At 33.9% G+C, this 23,474-nt stretch overlaps 2 long non-coding RNA genes across 2 annotated transcripts in view; both read left to right on the top strand.

The window, feature by feature from the left end:
• LOC108592248 (uncharacterized) overlaps positions 1–15,607 on the top strand; it is a 223,538-nt gene extending 207,931 nt beyond the window's left edge. The window contains exon 5 of the long non-coding RNA XR_001912311.4: positions 15,489–15,607. This is a non-coding gene — a long non-coding RNA (uncharacterized LOC108592248). The remainder of the gene's footprint in view (positions 1–15,488) is intronic.
• Positions 15,608–20,724: 5,117 nt separating this feature from the next.
• LOC128932127 (uncharacterized) overlaps positions 20,725–23,474 on the top strand; it is a 33,293-nt gene continuing 30,543 nt past the window's right edge. The window contains exon 1 of the long non-coding RNA XR_008481579.2: positions 20,725–20,783. This is a non-coding gene — a long non-coding RNA (uncharacterized LOC128932127). The remainder of the gene's footprint in view (positions 20,784–23,474) is intronic.

The raw sequence follows: 23,474 nt of genomic DNA, 5'->3' as shown, positions 1-23,474 counted from the left end.
TCCATTGTTCAAACTATATTAAAATCCAGAAAGCCAGGTAGTCTGGTGATGAAGTCCATAGAATTCAGCATCTTAGGACAAGGCACAAGGTAGGGAACTATGAAACATACCTAAGAAGACAAACAGAATATACAGAAGAGTTGCAATAACATTTGTGAGAGAGATAGCAGTAATGTTACATATGATAAATTACATGCATTCATATGCTGCTTAAACTTATATTTTGTTCAATGAGACATGTGTAAACATTTGTTTTCTTTAAACACATACTTGAAAACTTAAGAGTCTTTATAAGATCTCTTTATCAAAAATTATTAAGGGTTTTTGAAATATGTTTCCAACACATTGCCTGATCATGATGAAACAAATAGAGCAGCAGAGGTGATTCCAAGATCCACAAACAAGAGCCCCAATGAAACATGAGCTTACACTCCATGTTCACTATATGAAAGAGTGAAGTGGAAAAACAGGAGTCAGAATGGGGGCCTGGAAGAGATATGATGTCTGAATTTGGCAAAGAGTATTGGTAGAATAATGGTCAACGCACCCAGACCAGTGATCGGGGCCCAGAATTTCAAAGCCTGTAGCACTGTCACTTGAGGCTTCATTGGCATCAATCTGACTTGGAATGACCATAACTCAGGATTATGTACACCTCCCGGTCCAGAGGAGAAAATTGGTGATAGATCAAAAAAGATGATAGGAGATCTTGGCAGATGAGCAGGGCTTAGAGGAATCTGGCAATAGGTAAGGAAAAAGAAAGTCTGTGAAATTGTTAATTGACCATTAGAGAAGTCCATCACAGTAGCTTGATTAATATCTTGCAAATGATAAGTAGATGAATAGAAATTCAATTCCAGATCTTTTTGTTTCAAATCAAAATTCTTTGTTATAACATATGGCCTACAGCAAAGGAGAAATAAAGATATCAATTAAAATGAATCATTCTTTAACAAGTCTGGAAGTTTTTCCTAGCAACAAAATCTATTTTAACCAAAGCAACAGTATAGTGGTAATGTACTGGTACAGAGCTAACAATACAGTTGTAATATATCATAACACATCTGATTGAAAGTGAAACACTTTGATAATAGACATTTGGTCTTTAAGAAATTTTTCTAAGTTTAATTTGTAAGCCAGATATTTTTATATTAAAAGACAATTCTATACATTCTAGAGCATTGTTTTATTATCACATATACAGCTATTTTTGCTTTGTAATGAGTCATAGGTTAAAATTATTTTACTGGACCTGCTCCTCAAAATATTTATACAATCAAGGATTTGTATGGGATACATTTGCATAGGATACATTAATTGCTAGTCACTATCATAGTGGAACAGAAAAATATTTAAACTTCAGAATAATACTTTGATTAAAATCCTAACTCTTGTAGATTTAAATGGCATTGTATAATGTTCAGTTTATTTGAACCTTAGTTTTCCTTCCTGAAAAATGGGGATACTGTTATCTATTTTGTTTGGTTGCTTCCTAGTTCATAAAGCCTAAGAGTGTTTTGAGATTTGTGGAATTTATAAGAAGGCAAGATTTGATCCCCAAATGTGTCATTTGCCTATCATGCCTCCCAGAACATGATATTCAGACAATTTTTTGAGGCCATTGTGTGTATTCAAGGATTTTGTCCTACAGGTGCAATGGCATCACTGGAAAATCTTGGATGCTTTGATAACTTTATTAGCATAATTTATCTAAACCAAAGTCTAATACTCATGTATGCCTGGGGACTTTATTAACCTTTTTTTCTTTCTACACATATGAGATGATATGCTTCTAATTAAGACAGAAGAAGATATGCCAGAGCACAGTGAATCCCAGGAAGATGCTTCCTTAACCCTTGTTGATCATTATCACAGGGATACTATTACAAAACCTTAGGGTGTTTGACTTTATTGCTATCAAATTTCATTGCAGCAAACATGCTTTACTTCACTTTCTAGTTCACTTACATATTCCCACTCTCTTGTTTACAGAAAATACTATAGAAAAATATAAAACTTGCATATTTATAGTGCCTCTAATGTCTAATAATTTCTATATTGTGTTGCTACTTGAAAGTTGATGTTTACAGTATTCTTCCAACACAGATGGCCCAGAGTATGAGCATCTCTAGGGACTTTCACCCTCAGCTGTGGCCTTGCCAATTTGAAATTTGAAGTACGCTATGTACCCAAGCCTACTGATTAATTCAGTGTAATGCTTATATGTCAGTTCCAAAGAAATCTAGCTTAGCAAGTCAGGAAAAAGCCCTTTTCCTTGTTGTCATTAAATCTTAGCTTTAACAAGATTTGTTTTTGTCATATCCTTGTTATGGCATTTTATATTCTATGAAGGCATTTTCCTTTTTCTCAATCAAAAGGGTACTGAAGTCAAAATATAAACATATGACCCATTTTTTTTTCTTATTGCTTCCGTGTGTCCTCTTGTGATTGTTGTTCTGATTTTTTATTTTGTTTTCTTAAGAAGCAGCCTGGTCCTTACCAAAGATTCAGAACAAGTCAATGTTATAAACAATGAACGTTCTCTTCTATATGTTTTTTAGCAATAATGTTTATTTGCCCACTAAATTGGAAATGTTCACATCACTTATTTTTAGGCAAAACTAAGCACTTTATTATTGTAGAATCTGCATTTAATAATTTAGAAAAGGTTTTATTGATTCTGCGTCCTAAAAGTTTTGTTTTGCCAATGAGGAATCATGGTCCAAGGATACTAAATAACTTGTTCTAGATCAAACTGATCTAGATCAAATCTGATCAAATCTGATTGAAAGTGAAACACTTTGAGAGGTGTCAGAACTATAACTGCCTTCCAGCTCTCACCCAAATGGAATATTTCAATTCCTCATCACAATTAATTATTTAACATGATGTGAACACATCTTAGTAGATGACAATGGTGATAAAAGTACCATATATATATATATATATATATATGTATATAGATAGATAGATAGATAGATAGATAGATAGATATAGATATAGATATATACAGTAACAGAGTCCTCACAGCATCAGTGAAATTTTTCTTTTTCCCTTAGGATAGGAACCTTTATAAAATTATGGTAAATGTGTGTACTCTGGAACCAGACTGCCTGCATTCAAATCCCAATTGTACCTTCAGTAGCTGTAATGCTCAAAATAGTTATACCTCAACTCTTGTGCGACTCAGCTTTCTAAATTTTAAATGTGATAGCAATAATAGTTGAATCAATAATTTTTGTGAAGATTCAATTAGTTAACACAACTGCCTGGAAAATAATAGTAGGAAGCCCTCTTTTAAAATAGTTCCTGGCAAATAAGAAGCTTCTATTCTTGTCATTACCAAATGACTTAATATATACAACCACGAAATTTAAGTGTCTATCAAGTGCTTTGGGTATAAAGTAAAATGTTTAATAGTATTTTTTTCTCAAAATGTTCTGTGAATTGAAAACTTTAGTAGCATGATTTAATAATGAAGAAGAAATAATCTTAGCAGTATTTAATGTTTATTAACTGACAATGCATTAACAGTTGATATTTGAACATGATACACAATCTTTTACTGATCATCATTTTTTTCTTCTATCCCTTTATTGCTTTTGTTTAAAACCTGCAGATAAGAGTAATGCATGGTGCTGATTAATATGATTTAATTGAAAAGAGGTTCGAATATCAGATATAACTTCTGTTTTCTGATTACATATATATGCACCTTCTAAAATGCTCACAGGCAATCTTACCTTCCACAAAAGATATAAAATGCTTTACCAAGAAAAAGTACATTTGTTTTTACTGCTGGAATGCCGAGTTTATAAGTCAAGTGGAATCACACAGTAAAAACAAATAGCAGTAGAATGATGATTAAAAACAGCACTAGGCCGGGCGCGGTGGCTCACGCCTATAATCCCAGCACTTTGGGAGGCCAAGGCAGGTGGATCACGAGGTCAAGAGATCGAGACCATCCTGGTCAACAAGGTGAAACCCCGTCTCTACTAAAAATACAAAAATTAGGTGGGCATGGTGGTGTGCACCTGTAGTCCCAGCTACTCGGGAGGCTGAGGCAGGAGAATTGTTTGAACCCAGGAGGCAGAGGGTGCGGTGAGCCGAGATTGTGCCATTGCACTCCAGTCTGGGTAACAACAGTGAAATTCCGTCTCAAAAAAAAAACAAAAACAGCACTATACATGTATCCCACTTCTTTGGAGCAGCTCAAGATCTTCCACAGATTGTCTTTCCAATTTCCTTAACATATATCTGTAAAAGACAGGAGCAGATATGAAGTAAATTTTGCTGTGAAAAACAGTTAAAATAGATTATTAAATTATTTTAGACTACATTTGAAATCCTGTGAAAACTTAAAAAAATCCCTGGCATCATGTGTCTAAGTTTTCTTTCCACCTCTAACACCAGCAATACAGTCCTTTTCCCTTTCTAGCTGTCTCTGAAGTTCAGCATTGTTGGAGGGGAGGTTGGGAGGTATTCCATAGCAGAGTGATGTCATGTTTGATCACATCCACATTTGTTCCTCTTTAAAACTACCCTAAAGAAGAGCTAAGGTACTATTATATCTTCAGAAGGCTCAGAACATCAATTTTAAATGGTTTGTTGATTTTCTAAATGTTACATGCATTTCCCCAAAATTTATTACAGCAAATGATTCATTTGGCTGAATAGCCTTATAAAGTATATACATTTTCTTTTAATTTCCCTGTAGGATATAAAACAACTGGGAATTCTGTTTATGGAAGGTCACACTGTAAAAGAATATTAGTGGTGAAAGGAACTTCAAAGACCTCCTTATCCAACTCTCTGATTTTAGAGATGAGGATCAGCAAGTGATACTACTTGCCCAATGTCACATGCCAGGGGTTTTCTTTCCAGGGCACCTTTCCATCTGCCTTACAGGGTATGATAGCTGTGCTTCCCTCAGCCTTTCAGGGGAGTAAAGGTGAGTGTGCTTTATACAAAGTGGACATTTTCTATCATTGTTTTCCTCATCCTTTGGCTTGTTCCTCTCATCTTTTGCAGTGGTCTTTATGTCCACTTACCAAGTGCACATTTGGAAAGTTAACAAACCATTTGACATTCCTCAGACTGCATTTTGATCACATCTGTCCTGGGATCTTACCTAATCCTCCTGCAGGCTTGTGGGAGAATAATCAGTTACCATTCCAGTTTTTAAAATGTTTGTTTTAATTCAGCAAGAAAAATGCTGTTAATCTTTCTTCAAGTATCTAACATTCCCAGATTGTGATGTCTTCATTGCCAAAACCCACCAAGCTGAACATCAACAGATTCTCTCATGCTTAAATGACAGTAAAACATGAACTTACAAAATTTAAACAGCAATATACATGTAGGACCATGAAAATGTTACCTATGAATCAAGAAAAAGTAAAGAAAGACATGTAAATTCAATGTTATCTTTTGTATAATTTCCATTTTCTTTTATTATCCTCAGATTATTTTGCACTTCCCTTTTTAATTATTTGGAACTTCAGTCAGAGGGATGCTGCATATTGTGTGATAACCAAATGAAATATACTTTTTCTTCTAATGCTGAGGGTATTTTGTTTATACTATTTGTTTTGTATTATAAGTAGTGTAACAATACTTCTGAACTCTGGTGAATGTATACGCTATTCAGAAGTCTGTACCTGTGAAGCCATGCCATAGTAGATGTGAGGCACATGCACATGTTATTATGCAGAACTTTATCTGTCTACCTTGGTGACCTGGAGAGACCCTTTCTAGTTAGCACAGAACTAGGCCTGTCAGGACAATCAATTCTATATCCAATATTGAGTATGAATTGCTTTGCCTGTATCTTCCCAGGAACTCTATAACAAAATAGTTTCCACACTTTCAGAGGTGAACTTGAATTTACTTAGCCTTCTGCAGTGATATCCAATGACCCATGGCTTCTCACTGCTTCATGAACTAGCAAATGTATTGATATGATTAATAATGAGTTTTCTACTTAGGATCATAATGCTAATTGCTCCCTTATGGACATTTTCTGCTCCAAGGTTTGATTTTCATACTGTATAGCCTATTTTTTCTGATATATGTTACCTCACTCTTTATCACCTCCAGTCAGCAAATAAATCCTTCAACATACAAATGATCCTGTTCATTGTGCCTTTCCATTCCTGCATCTGACTCCAAAATAAACCCTATGGATGGGTCTTACAAGCAGGATTAAATAGGCTTTCAGTAGAGATAAGGCTTCTTTGAAGGAATTTAGGGTTATAATGGAGATTTGACTTAAAAAGTGAAAAGAAAAGAAAAGAAAAACATCCTCCTATGTTTTTATTAAGGGTCACAATTTGCCTAGAATACTTACAGTGTTTTACACTGGAGCTGATACAGGGATATCTCAGATATATTGCAGGTTCAGTTCCAGACCACGACAATAAAGCAAACATAGCAATAAAGGGATTCAAACAAACTTTTGGTTTCCCAGTATATATATATGCTTGTGTATATATATATATGTTATGTTTACACTATACTGTGGTCTATTAAGTATGCAGAGCCTTGTCTACAAATCAAAGTACATACCTTAATTTAAAATACCTTATGGCCAAAAAAATCCTAATGATTATCTAAGATTGCAGAGAGTCATAATATTTTTGCTCATGAAGGGTCCTACCACAATGTTGATGTCTACTGACTTCTCAGGGTGGTGATTGCTGAAGGCTGGGTGCTGTGAAATTTTCTTAAAATAAGAGAATAATGAAGTTTGCTGCATCAATTGACTCTTCCTTTCAGAAAAGATTTTTCTTTATGAGGCCAAGCTGTTTGATAGCATTTTATCTGCAGTAGGACCTTTTTCAACTTGGAGTCAGTTCTCCCAAACCCTGCCATTCCTTTATCAACTAAGTTTACATAATATTCTAAATATTTTGCTATCATTTCAACAATGTTCACAACATCTTCACCAGGAGTAGATGCCATCTCGAGAAACCACCTTCTTTGCTCATCCATAAGTAACTTCTCTTCTGTTCAAGTTTTATTATGAGATTGCAGCAATTCTGTCACATCTTCAGGCTCCACCTCTATTCTATTTTATTTGTTATTTCCACCACTGTAATCTGCTGGCTAAGTATATCAATTTGAGTTTCTTGTGCAGCAAGATAAGTCAGAAAAGTAGAACCTCCCAGTTTTCTTTGGTTATTAACACCAACAATAGTGTGAATTTTGCTATAAGAGAAATATTTTCTCATATTTGCTATAGATTTGAACATTGATTTCTTTTTAATCAGGGAGAAAACCCCAAATTATTAGAATAGTAGAGAACACAGAGGATTCAACTTTTCAACTTGCCTCTTCACTGAATGTCACACCCTGTTAATTTAGTTTCATTTTACTCACTTCAGTCAACTCAAGTGAGCAAATGCATATCAAATGACTACTATGTGTCAGTTCCTGTACTAGGGGCTCAAGGGCTTTCCGTGATGAACAAATACCACTTCATGGCTACAAAGAAATTACAGGTTAATGGGAGGTAAGGGGAACTAAAATCAATGTGGATAGTTTTGCATATATTCACTGAAAAAAAAATTTTTTATTTTTGAGATGGAGTTTCGCTCTTGTTACCCAGGCTGGAGTGCAATGGCGCGATCTCGGCTCACCGCAACCTCCGCCTCCTGGGTTCAGGCAATTCTCCTGCCTCAGCCTCCTGAGTAGCTGGGATTACAGCACGTGCCACCATGCCCAACTAATTTTTTGTATTTTTAGTAGAGACGGGGTTTCACCATGTTGACCAGGATGGTCTCGATCTGTTGACCTCGTGATCCACCTGCCTAGGCCTCCCAAAGTGCTGGGATTACAGGCTTAAGCCACTGTGCCTGGCCTATTCATTGAAATTTTAAACCTTGAGCTAGTCTGGTTTTTACATAACATATTAGCATTGGTACTTGGCAAAATAATTATATAATTATAGCTTTCACATTTTTCTTTTAAATGTCATTTTCATGAAATGAATAACACAATTACACATAATGAAAGGAGATAATTATTAAACATTTGTCAGGTGTTTTATATTTTGCTTGCCAAGATTCTGGATTGTTTCTAAGGAGATAGAAAGAGAATATCAGTGTTTTGACCATTATCTACAATTCTGGGGTATAATTACAGAATATTGTAGGATATTTTATTGTAAGATTCACCTGAAGACACTGTTTGCAAAACTTCATTTCAGTGTTTTTCCTTGCAGCCTTACAACATGCCTCAAAAAAGAATTGCTATATTTGGCTTCATTAGAGAGAAATCCAAAAATCCATTAGCCTTCTCAACATGGGACCTTGTACTAGGAAACTGACTTCTAAGTCCTCCCAACAATCTCTGTTTGGCATCTAGGAAATGCAATCTCCTGGGGATGTGATTTGCTCTGGGTCATTCATGGGAAGAAGCAGGATACAATAAAAAATGAAGAATTGTAAAATGGGCCATCCTTATATATTAATTTCTATGAAACTAGTGAACAAAATATACAATGATGCATATTGTTCATATTGTGGAGATTTATTCTAAATTCTCCCTTTGGCAGATTCTTTAGAAATGGCACATTTACAGTTCCGAGCTATTACTTGTGAGATTTTCTTTTAATCACCTTTTAATAGAATTGGCATTATCATCTAATACAACTAGGCATAACCACTTACAGATATTTGTCAAATATTTAGTAGGAGACCTGGACCATTACAAACGTATTTCTCACAAAAAAGCAATTTTCATTTTCTTCCCAACTGACAATGCTGTTATTAGACTCCATCTCTAAGATGCCTACAAGCAAAGTTAATTAGTTAGTTAAATGAAACTGTCAGAAATTTAAAAAAACATTTTTGTAGTAAATTATAGCCCTAGGTATTTCTTAATTTGCTTTGTGTAACTTTACCTGGAAAGTGTGTTTATAATATTCTATTTGTTCAGCATGGATGAAGGTCACTTCACATTTACTTTCATCTTGAAATTGCCTGGCCATTTCACAGCTGTTTGAATTTTAAACAAGAGGAAATCAGTTTGGAGGATTCAGAGAGAGCAAAAAAGAAGAAAATAATAATAACATTTGGCATTTATGAGATTTGTAGTAATTCTGCTCTTGGAAACTATGGGACAAGCTGATGTTTTTGTTTCAAGTCATAAGTTATGGAAATTAATTCTACAGAAAAATTAATAGGTGTAAAATTAGGGTAATTATAATCATGGTAACCAGATATCTTTAAGCATTAAGAGCGAGGTCCTGTACTGTGGGTCAGAAATTATATCACAAGATCATGTCCTTTGATTAAGAAAACTTTTTATGTACTATATTTAAATCATGTACTGAAATTATTCAAAAAATGTCCCACTATTAAGGAATAATATTCTCCCTCCACTCAAGGAAAAGCCAGAAAGAATATAAATGAGAAACTAGAAAGAGTCCAGTAGGCGGTAACATGTGCAATTATAAAGAACTAATCCTCTACTTGGCTTTTCACCATTTCTTTTTGCTGTTCTTTTGCTTTTATATTTAAAAGTTAGGAGCCCAAAAATCTTGCATCATTTACTTTGAAGTTTTATGTTAAGATAACAAACACAGAATTCACTTGAATATTTTTCAGTTAGGTACTTTGCTTTGACATCAAATCTCTTTGTTCCTTTTATCATTCTCTTTTATGTAAACTCCCTAATTAAAGAATTTGAGATTGAAGAAGAAACTGTGAGAAAATAATATAAGTATAAAAGTGAAGCAGTGAAAATTAATTATTCCCAATGAGAAAACAATAGTTGATATGGAAATAAGCATAAAAACATCTGAGTTCCAATAGTAACAACATATATTTCTGGACACTAGGTATATAACATAAACAAGACATTAGAGTAAAAAAATAAAATATAATTAATTTTTTTTCTTTTTACTATTTTCATTTAAAGTAGATTGAAGTTAAAACTGTATGTTTCCCAATAGAACAGTGAGCTCCTTGATGTTTTTACTTCTGAAAAGTTTATGGAGTTTTATTTTGATTTTTAAGGTTCAGCAAAACAACCCATATAGCAAGATAAACTGTTTTATATTTTGTGAGTGACCTTGTATCAGGGTAAATTATAGCATCATCCCACTAACTTCTTGTTTTCCCCACAAAGTAACTATGAGCACTTACATCTTACTATCAGAAAATCTAGTTTAGAAAGACAAGAAAATTTTAACAAGCAAAAAATAGCTCTGTATTTGGATAAGACCTTCGCTCAAAAACAGCCCTTGTTTCATAATTGTGACGCCAAACCTTTCTCTATCTCGTGGCCTTTTGATTTCTGGCTTTATTTGTGAAACATATATTGAAACTTATCTCATATGCTATTGTAAAGATTAGGTCAAAGGAGAAGTGAATATGTAGCTGCTTTGTAAACTTTGCAATCCTTGAAAAAATATTTGGAGAGAGATTTTGTGATTATAATTTTGGAAGGTTACTTGAATATGGTTGAATATAGTTACTTGAATATTGTTGTTTAATGGACGTCATGGGGTAAGGCTTCATCTTAGAAAGTGGAAAATAATCACTCTTAAAAGGCTGCTATTATTACCAATGTTAATCTCAGGGATAAACAGATGGGAATTCTGGAATTTGGGAAACAGACCTCATATTCTGTGCTCTGGATTTTAGAGGGATCCAGTTGTACTTGGGTGCAACCTAGGGTTAGAAAGAGCAGATAATTTCCATTCCATGGGGAAATGCCAGAAACTAGCCAGGGAAACATCTCTATAGAGACCATATTCTGATCATGTTGAAAATGTTGATAATAATTATAACAGCTACTCTTTATCGAACACGTAGTGCTGCCAGGTACTATTTTTTTTAAGTTCTGGGATACATGTGCAGAACATGCAGATTTGTTAAGTAGGTATACATGTGCCATGGTGGTTTGCTGCATCCATCAACCCATCATCTACATTAGGTATTTCTCTTAATGCTATGCCTCCTCTAGCTCCCCCAACCCCCTGACGGGCCCTGGTGTGTATGTTCCCCTCTGTCTAAATTCATCCTATGTATTAAATTAATTCTTGCTCTACTATGTTGTGAACATTTGTTAGCCCTAGTTTACAGATGGAGAAAATGAGGCATGGAGAGGTTAAGAAATTGCTAAAGGTCTCATATTTAAGTCTCATTTGAACATTCAAATGAGATGTACACCTAAGCGTTATTCAATTCATTTTTTTTCTTAATCCCTGTTCAAACTACCTCCCTTTGTGAAACCAATTATCTAATCATTGGCACCTCTTTGTAGCAGATTTGGTTGGTTTGTTTTCTTCCTTTATTTTGCTTTTGATTCTCTAAGATTTATGTATTTCATTTGAATACTTCAGTCCTTCTTGAGAATGGGTAATCAAAGAATAATCCTCCATTCAATTAGGGGCAGTGCAATGAAGAGGAAAGAGCACCTCCCCAAAACTACTGTGGTGTTGAACAAATTTCAATTGTGAGAGGTCATTAGAATGACAAATAATGGTAAATACAGCCTGTTTATCACCTTGCTAATGCATTAGTAGATAAAGTATGTGATAATTTTGAGTCAGAAGTAGTATATGAGAGAAAAAGAATTGGAGCTATAAGTATAAACATCTACCTCTACATGAGTATTCTTTGAAGGTTCAATATTGATCTGATTAAAAGTGGTGGTGGTATATGTATTATATTCTATTAGGGGGATAATTTGTTAAATTGAGACTACTCAAATCATACATTATAATAGACTGATTTTTCTTATTGTCTATCACAACATTCTGAGCAGCTAGGAAACACCCTGTGTTTTTATAGGGTGTTTGTGTTTCTATGTCTAACCTGTATTGTACATTTGTTTATACACATATTATACACTTTATAAAAATATCTTTTCAAAGATGCTCCATATCTAACCTAGATGTGGATAAAAGATAATTGTATAAAACAACATATATTAGGTGCTGCTTTGCTCTAGAAATGGTACCACATGGGAGTGTAGCAGTGAGCAGTAAAGACATGTCCTTATGTAGCTTATTGTCTGGAGCTGTGTTGTGCAATATGTAACCATCAGCTACATGGGGCTATTTAATTTAAATTAATTAAAATGAAATTAAACTAAACATTTAGTTCCTCAATGACACTAGTTATATTTCAAGTACTTAATAGCTGCATATGACCAGTAGCTTCTATATGGGACGGCACAGAGTAGACAAAATTTCCATTATTAGAAAAACTTGCACTGGACAAAGCTGTGCTAGGGCTTTATTCTCTTGATTTTCCTGAATACATACTCTAAGATCAATATTCATTAAGGTATCAGGTTTGAAGCACCAGTTCTATATCATAAAGCTTTGAAAGGAGTATTTGTGTTAAGAAGAGTTATTTTGGAAGGCCATTGGTAATAATAGAAAGATCTTATCATGTATATATCATTATTTTCCCATTGGGAGAATTCCTGTCCACCAGATAATGGTACATTGGACAAGCAAAAATGGAAGTATTTTAATCTGTGTGACCATCATTGTTGAAAGAAAATAAACTCTAACCCTAACATATGATAGAAATAAGAATACTGAAGAACAGGGAAGCAGATTGATCATGCATTCATAAGTTTTCTCTATAGGATCAACTTACAGCCAGGGGAAGGATGGATATAGAATGTGAATTTTTCTTTGTGGAGGTACATGCCTATTGCCACTCTCAGCCAAGACAGGAGCATATAATTCACACCTCAGCAAATTATGTGGTTCTTTCCTCTGGCTACTGTAATACATTCAAGGATGGATATGTAACCTAAGCCAAGAGGAAAAAAAAATCTAATTCTGAGAATTTCATTGAAATGGTTGGAAAATAGAAGGTAGGAGTAAGGCTGATATAAGATTGCAGCTGCTAGAGGCTAACACAAATAGAGGCAGCCTGAGAACAAAGGGGAGAAATGACAGTGAGTCCCCTGCCTATTTTCCATGTCCAGCAGCAGCCCAAACTTTATTTCTTTCTATTTTTCATGAGCTCTTTCCCTTTCAAACAAGTATTATTTGCATTTGTCACTTCAAAGCATATTTTTATTGAAAAAATAATCTAAAGTTTGTACCTAGATAACCTTAGAGGCTATCTAGACTTGCTTCTGAATTTTTCTTTTAAGGAACGCCTATTGGAATAAAAGCACATACCCTTTGGGGTCTTGGATGTTTCCGTCAAAGCAAACAGCTCTAACCATAACATTATTTGAAAACTTATCTATTTTAATACAGCATGGACATTTTGCATTTTATGCCATAATGTGGCACTTGCTAAGTTTGTTCCTCTGATAATTAATGTAAGTAATTGTATAGGGACTTAATAAAATAAAAATGGAAAAAACCTTATATGAGAAGAAAATGTTTAATTGTGTCAAATTTACCCCAAACTAATTATCACCTCAAGAGAGTGTGGTTTAAAATTTTTTTAATTGTTTTGTATTTCTCTATATATATTTTTTGTAATTATTTCTTTTGCCTAACTAATTACTTTGGGACACCAATCTTACTTTTCCTCATCCTTGTTATAGGCATCAGTTTATTTTGACATATAATAGTCAGTTACTGTGAGATCTTGAAAGGCCAATACTTCAGTATTTGTGATAAAGTAAGTCAAGGAACCAGAGAAACATTTTCAGACAAGACAGCATTAGCAACTTTTCTGCATCTACTTTCTGTTATAGATTTTTTGGTCAGGTGGGCTGCTAGGAAGATAATGTAATATTTTTGGCTTACAAAATCTTTATAAAAACTTCTGTTTTTCTTCCCTGTGCTTTGTATTAGTAAACATTGTTTGACTTCCGTATGAAGTGGAACTTATTCCATGAAATTTCACTGTTTTTGCTATATAGTCCCATTTTTAAATAAACTAGAAATTTAAAGTGTCATAACTGCTACAAGAAGGGATAAAGTTGCTAGTAGCCATAATACTAAACTTTATTAAAAAATAATAAAGGTAATAAGTATTGTGATTTTTCTTCAGTTTTGTATAGACTCTCTCTCATCCCAATTTGATGGCCATAGGTTCCCTAACACATATTTAAAAGTCAACATGAAATAAATGCTAGCCACATATCTTATGTGTGACAAAACCAGAGGCCAGTGGAAAAGTATTAACACATATAAATGCAATACATGTCAGGCAGAAGAGTTGACAAATGGAAACCAAGAAAAAGAGGAGTCAGAGAGGCTAATAATGGTGATAATGACCATCTAAATATATGCATTTTAACCCTCTATATTTCAACCCAAATACATATGTATATATTTTAAGTCCAAATATATGCTTAATATACATACATATAATATGAAAGGGGGACTCATTTAATAGACTTCAAATATTACTGCTCCTTTAAAGTTATCTCACTAAATGTAAAGGTGGCTTTAGGCATTTGTTGTAATCTTTGAGTATTATGGGCTGTCAAGAGTATTCCAGTTGCAAATATATATCATATAACACAATATGCATATATATATATATATATATATATATATACATGTATATGCATGTACATTAGGCTACCTTAGCCCTGTTACTAATAAATGTTACTCATCTACATTACAACCCTCATTCTAATTCTCATCAAACCATCTGTTAATTATGACTTGTCAATGTGCATGTAGGAAGGGAATGTGCTGGTTCTATAAACACAAACATTCTGATTTGCACGGTACTTCTGTTGCCCATATAAATCTTTGCACTTTCATACTGCTTGTAATGATTAATGTTGGTATCTTTTTTTGTTGACCCTTAAAGGAATACTCAAGATTGTGTTTACTTAACCAAGTTTATAAGCATGAAAAGATAAGGCCAGACTTAATTTGGGTCATATTTAATTAAGCATCATAAACCCTCTTTGACTATATTAAGAGAGTTTTCTGCTAGTGGTTCTATATCCTTGCTAATTGCTGCCCTCAAATACCTATATTTACAAAGAGGTAAAAAAAAGCAAATGAACCTGCTAGCATCATGAGAATAAGATAATTTGCTGTTATCTGACCCAAATTGTTTTAATATATATACAAACTTATGATACCTATGAGGAGTACAGTACCTCCATTGATGTGGCATCAATGTACAGTATAACCTTAAAAACTATTTGTTGTGATCATTGGATATATCTTCCCCATTCTTCTTGCTGGACTGTGAATTCTCAGAGAAAATCAGCTTGCATGTATCTACTGGTATATGCTTACAGCAATTAGCAGAGTGCTTGCATATAGTATGACTTAATATATAAATGATAAATTTATTAAGGCAAAATTAAAAGTGAAAAGCATTATGAATACGTGAATTGAAGCAGAAAACTTAACTTCAAGGTTGAATCCTTCTTTTGTATACTTTGATCCACACTAAAGAACATCTAAAATAAATGATCCTGTTTTTAACTTACTAGTATCCCTTTTAAATTACAAGACAGGTTTGTTTCAGTGGAGATTATTCTTTATTTCTTTCATGCCTCCAACATTTTCTTTTTTCCAGGTCTACACTCTGGTCTACGTTCCTTGACTTCAAACTAATAGTGATGGAAGAAGTTTACTAATTAATTCTCTTTGGACCCAGTAATAAACCAGACAACTTCTATTGCTATTGAAAGGTAGACATTTGTTTAACATTTTGAAATTCTCATACTTAAGGCTATTCTATATTTGCTAAGGTAAAACTAAAATATATCAACTTATAGTATTAAGAATATGTATCATACAGATAAATGCCTTTTGAAAATTGTTTTGAGCTAGTAGTATAATACAGAACACAGCCAAATCTTTTGTGTTACTTAATGGGTGTTTTTCAAGTTTTCTTTTTTGAAATACCTACGAAAATCTTTATTCTTTATAATATCTGTGTTTTAAAAGTTTCTTTTGTGCATTTTTATCACTCTGAATCCTCTAAAATACATTAGCAATTTTTTATTTTCATCTGGCTTGAAAAGAGAGCTTGGATTTTTATGTCTTAATGAGGGGACTTAGTAATGCTTTAGCTTTTACCAAAGGCTACATTTAATGTCCTTGCTCTGACATTTCTTAAGTTCTACAGAAGATAGAAAATAATACATTATTTCTATGCTCTATTTTTACAAGAGCCATACTTTCCTACATCATTTAGGTGATGTTAAATCCTATTTGGGGTCTAAAAACCTGCTCTGAGTACCAGTGATATCGCATAAATATAGCTACAACACACTCACATAAATACTACAATGACTTTAGTTTCCTCTTAGTTTTTGGCCTCACATAACACTTTATTATAAGGTTTATCTTGTTAAGAAAAGCCTTCATTTAATTTTATCTATTTAAAATTTACTTTTATTTAAGTTTTATGAGTTACTCCATTATATTGCATTATATTTTTATACCTTTGAAAGGACTTTGATAAGAATATTATGGCATAAATTAGACACAAGTTATGTTACTAGGGAAAATGAGGAATTTGAAACTTCAGAGTGAATTAGATGCGAGGTTAGTCATCCAGAAGAAGGGGAATCTAAAAGTCTAATAAAAGACTTAGCTTTAACTTTGGTTTAGCACATCTTGACATCAAAGAGTCTTTCTGGTGATAGAGGAAAACGGAATTTATCTGAAGTAATGAAAATGATTAAATTTGGATAACAGTGTCATATTTCCAAGTAATCAGTTTAGTCTAAATAATTCATGTATATGGGAAATAGTATTGAGGCAAAGTGATAACATAAATATAAATAAGTCTTTAAACATTTTTTTTGCATTCATAGGGGTAGGGTTTGCCATCTTTCTAGGGGCAATGACTGCATGTTAGATATTACTATATATGACTATTGAAATAAATACCACCAAGAAAGTTGGTTAGGTTTATGAATGGAAGTCCATAGGTATTCCTTTCAAAACCAGATTTTTCTCCAGACTCAGTCACAAATCTATGACATTAGTTAAAAGAATAATTGATGGAAAGTCACAGAAATTTTACTCCCAACAATTAATTAAAAAAAAAAAAAAAAACATTTGAAGGACTCATAATCTAGCCCCAACACGTTTCTCTATTTTAGATCATAAAATGAAGACTTCTTACCACACCACAGCAACCACTTTGCATTGCACATTCCATGATTCCCAAGATTTAAGCACACAAAATGTATAAATATTTCTTCAACATATCATAGAAAGATATGTTAAAGGCTCTGGAAACCGTCACTTACGATATAAGGATTGCATGGTGGAAACTGCATGTAGTTGTCAGGGAAATTATTCTCTGTTATGAAAGCACCAAAACATCCAGACACTCAACAACTTAACTTGAAAATAATACAACAAAAAACTACTATAAAGGTGAAGAAGGCAGAAAAGTATTACCAATATATAGGAACAAAATGGGTCAACAGAAACAGTTTGAAAAATGGCAAAACAATAGAATCAGCAGAAAAAGAACTTTAACATAGCTGTTATAGTCAAGAATATAAGAACAAAGTTCTATGAACATAATAAAAAGAAATCATTTTTAAAAATATCTGTAGAGATATGATAATTATATGAAATAACCAAATAGAAATTATAGAAATAATAATTGCTTTTCAAATTAACACAGGAATAGAAAACCAAATACTGCATATTCTCACATGTAAGTAGGAGTTAACATTGAGCAAACATGAACTTAAACTTGGGAACAACATATAATGTGGATTACTAGAAGAGCTAGGGAGAGGAATGTGAGTTGAAAACTTTCTATTGAGTAGTATGACAACTACTTAGAGGCAGTATACCCATGTAACAAATCTGCATGTATGACCAGTTTCTAAAATAAGGGAATTTTAAAAATTGCTTTGATGGCTTTATAGCAGATTAAACACTGTGGAAGAAGAGACCTTGAACTCGATGACAGAACATTAGAAACTTAAAGTGAATCATGGAGAAAACAAGAATGGAAAATAAAATGAAAATAGTTTATTAGCCTAGGACACAATCAAACAATCTAACATAATTGCTATTGGAAATACAGAAGAGAGTTTGTGGAAATGTTTAAAAAGCAGTGTTAGCAAATGTTCAGATCATGTGCAAAAACCTTTATCCACCTATCAAAGGAGCTCCATAAACCTAACCAAGTAGGATATATACACATACTTACACTCCGTACTACCACCACTACCACTAAGACATATCATAATCATAAGCAATATAAGTGATTATGATATATATGACTTACTGGTGGTATTCTATAGCACAGTAGAATGGCTATAGTTAGCGATAATATATCTTAGCTCTACATGACTAGAAGGAAGGTAATTTATTTTTCCAACACAAACCAATGCTAAATGTTTCAGATGATAAATGTCCTAATTATTTTGATCTGATCACTCTACATTGTGTATAATGCAACTTCATTATGTACCTCATAAATATGTACAAATATTATATGTCAATGTAAAATATTAAGTAAAAAGAAAACTGACTTGTTATGGGAACAAGGGGACAGTGTGTCAAAGAATGTATAGTTCACAGAGGTGCTGATAATTGTTGAATATCCAAAGATACAGTGTGATAAGTAGTCTTCAATGAACTGTGCTTTCTGAAATTCACACTTTTGTGGAGTGTCTTCCACATTGAATGGGTCTGGACCTGTTTTACCAGTAGAGTGAAGCACAGGGGACATTATGTAACTTTTGATGTCATACAGATTCTTGCAACATCTTTGTCTCTTGAAATTCTTTCTCAGAGGGAGAATTTCAAGAGATATCAGCCAGCCATAGTGCAAGATGGCTGTGCTGTGAAGGTGTCTACACTAACAGTGTGAAGATTGAATGTGAAGATGCAATATAGAAGTGGGGGAAGAGAGCACAAGCGGGGGGGGAGAGGGAGAGAGAGAGAGAGATAGAGAGAAAGAGATCTATCTAAACCGGGCCAGTCCCCAGTTGTTGCAGTAATCCAACCTGGATACCAGCCATGTAAAGGAAGAAGCAATCTTGGATGTTAAGCCTTCAGATAAATCCAACTCATAGAAAGACCCCAAATGAGAACTGCTCAGCTGAATCCAGTCATTCCACAGAACCATGAGAGATAAAAACAAATTCTCCTTTTAAGATACTATATGTTATAATTGGAAAAACATGGTAATTGAAAAAAGAAATATCTGTTTGATTTGGAGGTATGGAGGTCATTGTTGTTTCTGAGAATAACAAGGACAGAAGCCAAATCTGAATGGGTTGAAGAGTGAGTGAAAGGTGAAGAAATTAAGAAAGCAAAGATAACCACTTTGTGGAATGTTCAGCTGTGGACTGGAAGGAAGAAGTTGGTAGGTGGAAGAGAATGTGATGATGAGGGAGAGTTTACCAATTAAGCATGTTGAAAAACCATTGTGGAAGAGAGTGTGGTGATTCTTCAAGTATCTAGAAATAGAAATAACATTCGACCCAGCAATCCCTTACTTGGTATATACCCAAAGGATTATAAATCATTCTATTATAAAGACACATGCACACGTATATTCACTGTGGCACTGTTTACAATAGCAAAGACTTGGAACCAACCTAAATGCCCATCAGTGATAGACTGAATAAAGAAAATGTGGCACATATACACCATGGAATACTATGCAGCCATAAAAAAGGATGGGTTCATCATGTCCTTTGCATGGACATTGATGAAGCTGGAAACCATCATTCTCAGCAAACTGATACAAGAACAGAACAAAACACTGCATGTTCTCACTCATAAGTGAGTGTTGAACAATGAGAACACATGGGAACAGGGAGGGTAACATCACACACTGGGGCCTGTTTGGGGGTGGGGGGAGCTGGGGGAAGGACAGCAGTGGGTAGGAGGATTGAGGAGGGATAACATTAGGAGAAATACTAATGTCGATGATGGGAGGATGAATGGAGCAAACCCCCATGGTATGTGTATACCTATGTAACAATCGTGCATGATCTGCACATGTACCCTAGAACTTAAAGCATAATAAAAAATTAAAATATAATAAATATTAAAAAAGAAAATTGCCTATGAAGTTCTCTTGCTAAAAATAAAGTTGGAGGTGGGGGTGGGGAATAAACCTAAATCTAATCAATCTCCTTGATATAATTACCAGTTTGCCAAAAATGTGGAGGCTAGAGACACAAGTTTTCAACACTTTAAGGATGTGATCGGCCAAATCAAGATGTGTCATTCTATGTAACAAATGGCCCAATAAAACAATGGCATTTAAAAATTATATAGGCAGAGAGATTGTTATACCATGAAAACAAGAGACAAAACAATGAGATGCAATATAAAGACCTTGTCTAAGTCCTGATTTTAACAACCCAACTATAAAAAAAAAAATCCTTGAGACAATTGGTGTGATGGTTAATATTGAGTATCAACTTGATTGGATTGAAGGATGCAAAGTATTGTTTCTGGATGTGTCTGTGAGACTACTGCCAAAGGTGATTAACGTTTGAGTCAATGGACTGGGAGGCAGACCAACCCTCAATCTGGGTGGGCACCTTCTAATCAGCTGCTATTCTTGGCTAGCATAAGCAGGCAGAAGAAGGTGGAAGGAGCTGACTTGTGGAGTCTTCTGGCTTTCACCTTTCTCCCATTATGAATGCTTCCTGCCCTCAAACATCAGACTCCAACTTCTTCAGGTTTTGAACTCTTGCCCTTACACCACTGATTTTCCAAGGGCTCTTGGGCCTTTGGCCACAGACTAAAGGGTATACTTTCAGCTTCCTTTTGAGGTTTTGGAACTCAGACTGGCTTCCTCTCTCCTCAGGTTCAGACAGCCTATTATGAGACTTCTGCTTGTAATTTCTGTGAGTCATTTCTCCTAGTAAGTTCCCCTTCAAATATATGTATTAATATATACCATTAGTTTTGTCCCTTTAGAGAACCCTGACTAATAAAATTGAGAAAAATGGAATATGGACTGGGTATTAAGTGATATTAAGAAATTACTATTATTTATTTATAATAATGACATGGAGGTTGTGCTTCAAAAATATGCTGTTTTCAATTAGAGATAATACTGTGATGTCCCTGATATATGGAATTTTAAAATAAATATATAAATTTATAATAGTAATTATTACTGCTGGGTGATAGGTAAGTGGGAATTCATTATACTGATGTCTTTATTTTTTTGAATACATTCAAATGTTTTTATAATAAAGCATTTATTTTTAACTAAAAAATGGTAATGAAAAAATTTTAAAATTAGCCAAAGTAGAAAAAAAGAATATTATAAACAGGATACAATAATAAGAAGCAGGCCGGGTACGGTGGCTCATGCTTGTAAAAATCCCAGCACTTTGGGAGGCCAAGGCGGGTGGATCATGAGGTCAAGAGATTGAGACCTAGACCATCCTATCAACAAGGTGAAACCCCGTCTCTATTAAAAATACAAAAATTAGCTGGGCATGGTGGCACACGCCTGTTGTTCCAGCTACTCAGGAGGCTGAGGCAGGAGAATTGCTTGAACCCGGGAGGCGGAGGTTGCGGTGAGCCAAGATCGTGCCATTGCACTCCAGCCTGGGTAACAAGAGTGAAACTCCCTCTTAAAAAAAATAATAAATAAGTAAAAATAATAAGAAGCACTGGTCATTTCTCTTCTTATCAAAAACCAGGAGATAATGAAATGAATTAATACAGTGCTGAGGGAAGAAAATTCAAATTAGCATTTATATCCAGAAAAAATGCCTTCAAACTTAAAGGCAAAATAAATGTTTTTTTTTTCAGATAAAACTGAGATAATTTATTGTAAAAAGATCTAGACTACAAGAAATATCTAAGAAAGTTCTGCAAGATAAAGTCATAGAAGTAAACCCAGATCCCAGAAAGCAAATTTTTAAAAAACGTGCACTTGTATATCTATTGCAGCACTATTCACAATAACAAGGACATTGAATTAACTTAGATGCACGTCAGTGATGTACTGAATAAATAAAACTTGGTACATATACACCATGGAATACTATGCGGCCATAAAAAGAACAGAATTAAATTATTAATTGATTTAAAAACAGACACCTGGAAAATCCCTAATTATTTGAGCATTAAGTAATATACTTAAAAATAGATCAAAAGAGAAATTAGAAAGTATTTCAAACTGCATGATAATGAAAAGCATAGCACATTAACATTTTGGAATAAAGCTAAAACAGAATATTAAGGGGCAATCATAGTTTTAATATTTACATTAGTAAAGAAGAAATATTTATAATTAGTGGCTTAACTTTCATCTTAAGTACAACAAGATGAGCAAGTCGAACTCAAAGTACAAGGATGGATATTATCAAGTGTAGAAATAAATGAATTATAAAACAGAAAACAATAGAAATAACCAATGAAACCAAAGGTTGTCTTTACAATTATTATAGTTGATAAACCACTAGTAACACAGATTAATAAAAAGAAACAAAACATAAATTGTCAATATAAGGAATTATGGAGGAATAAGACAGCAAAATCACCAATCAGCAAACAGCATTAACAACAGAACTAGGTGGGATGTCCTAATCAATTCCAAATCAACTCCAAAATAGAAGCAGGTGGAGGCAGGCCACCAATAGCCAAAATCCTGCATGGTGTGGGTTCTATGCAGAAAGAGGACAGGATCAAGTGGAAGAAGATCCGAGGAGCTGAGAACAGGAGAACCTCAAAATAGTTAGCAGGAGCTTAGTGAGGAATTGATTTGGCCAATTTGAGAATAGTTGAAACTTGGAAGGATTCTGCCCTCTCCAAAAGTGAGTGGAAACTGTGAATATGTTTACATTGTATGGAAAAAATGAAATATTTGCAAATATAATTAAGGCCCCTATCTGTTGATTTGAAATTAATCAAAGTGGAGATGATCCTGAGTGGGCCTGAGCTAATCATGTGATCTCTTTAAAGAGAAGTTAGACAAGAAGAAGCAGATTCTTTCTTTGTTGCCAGCTTTGAAGGAGCAGGCTGCCATGAATCTGTAGCCATAAGGAAATGAATTCTGCAGACAACCTGAAGGAACTTACATGCAGATATTTACCTAATCAATTTTTTAGATTAGAATGCAGTCCAGCCATTACTTTGGTTTCAACCTTACAGAACACTGAACATAGATTCCAACTACATCACATCTGCACTCTGACCTATAGAAAACATGAGATGATAAATGAATGTTGTTTCAACCTGTAAGATTGTGGTAATTTTTTGCACAGTGATAGAATGCAAATATAACATGTAACTTATAATTCTTACTAATGTAAGAAGTATATGATTAATATTGTAAGCTAAATTCAAAATGTAGTTCCAAATTATTAGATAATTTATGTGTGAAAAATCAGCATTTTCTATCAGGATTTTACTTATTTTAACTATTTTCGTAACAGAAGTTTATTGCAATACAAGCTGATTTTATAAAGTAGTAATTGGTTGAAGAAAGAAGAGCAAAATATGCCATTCAGCTGACAATTCTGAATGTTTCAACAAGTTGTACTTAGACATGCACTTTTCAGTGAACCATTACCTAAACATTAGAGTGGCCCTG

The sequence above is a fragment of the Callithrix jacchus genome, chromosome 1 (genome assembly GCF_049354715.1).
Source record: "Callithrix jacchus isolate 240 chromosome 1, calJac240_pri, whole genome shotgun sequence".
NCBI lineage: Eukaryota > Metazoa > Chordata > Mammalia > Primates > Cebidae > Callithrix > Callithrix jacchus.
This window is presented reverse-complemented; position numbering and strand designations above follow the sequence as displayed.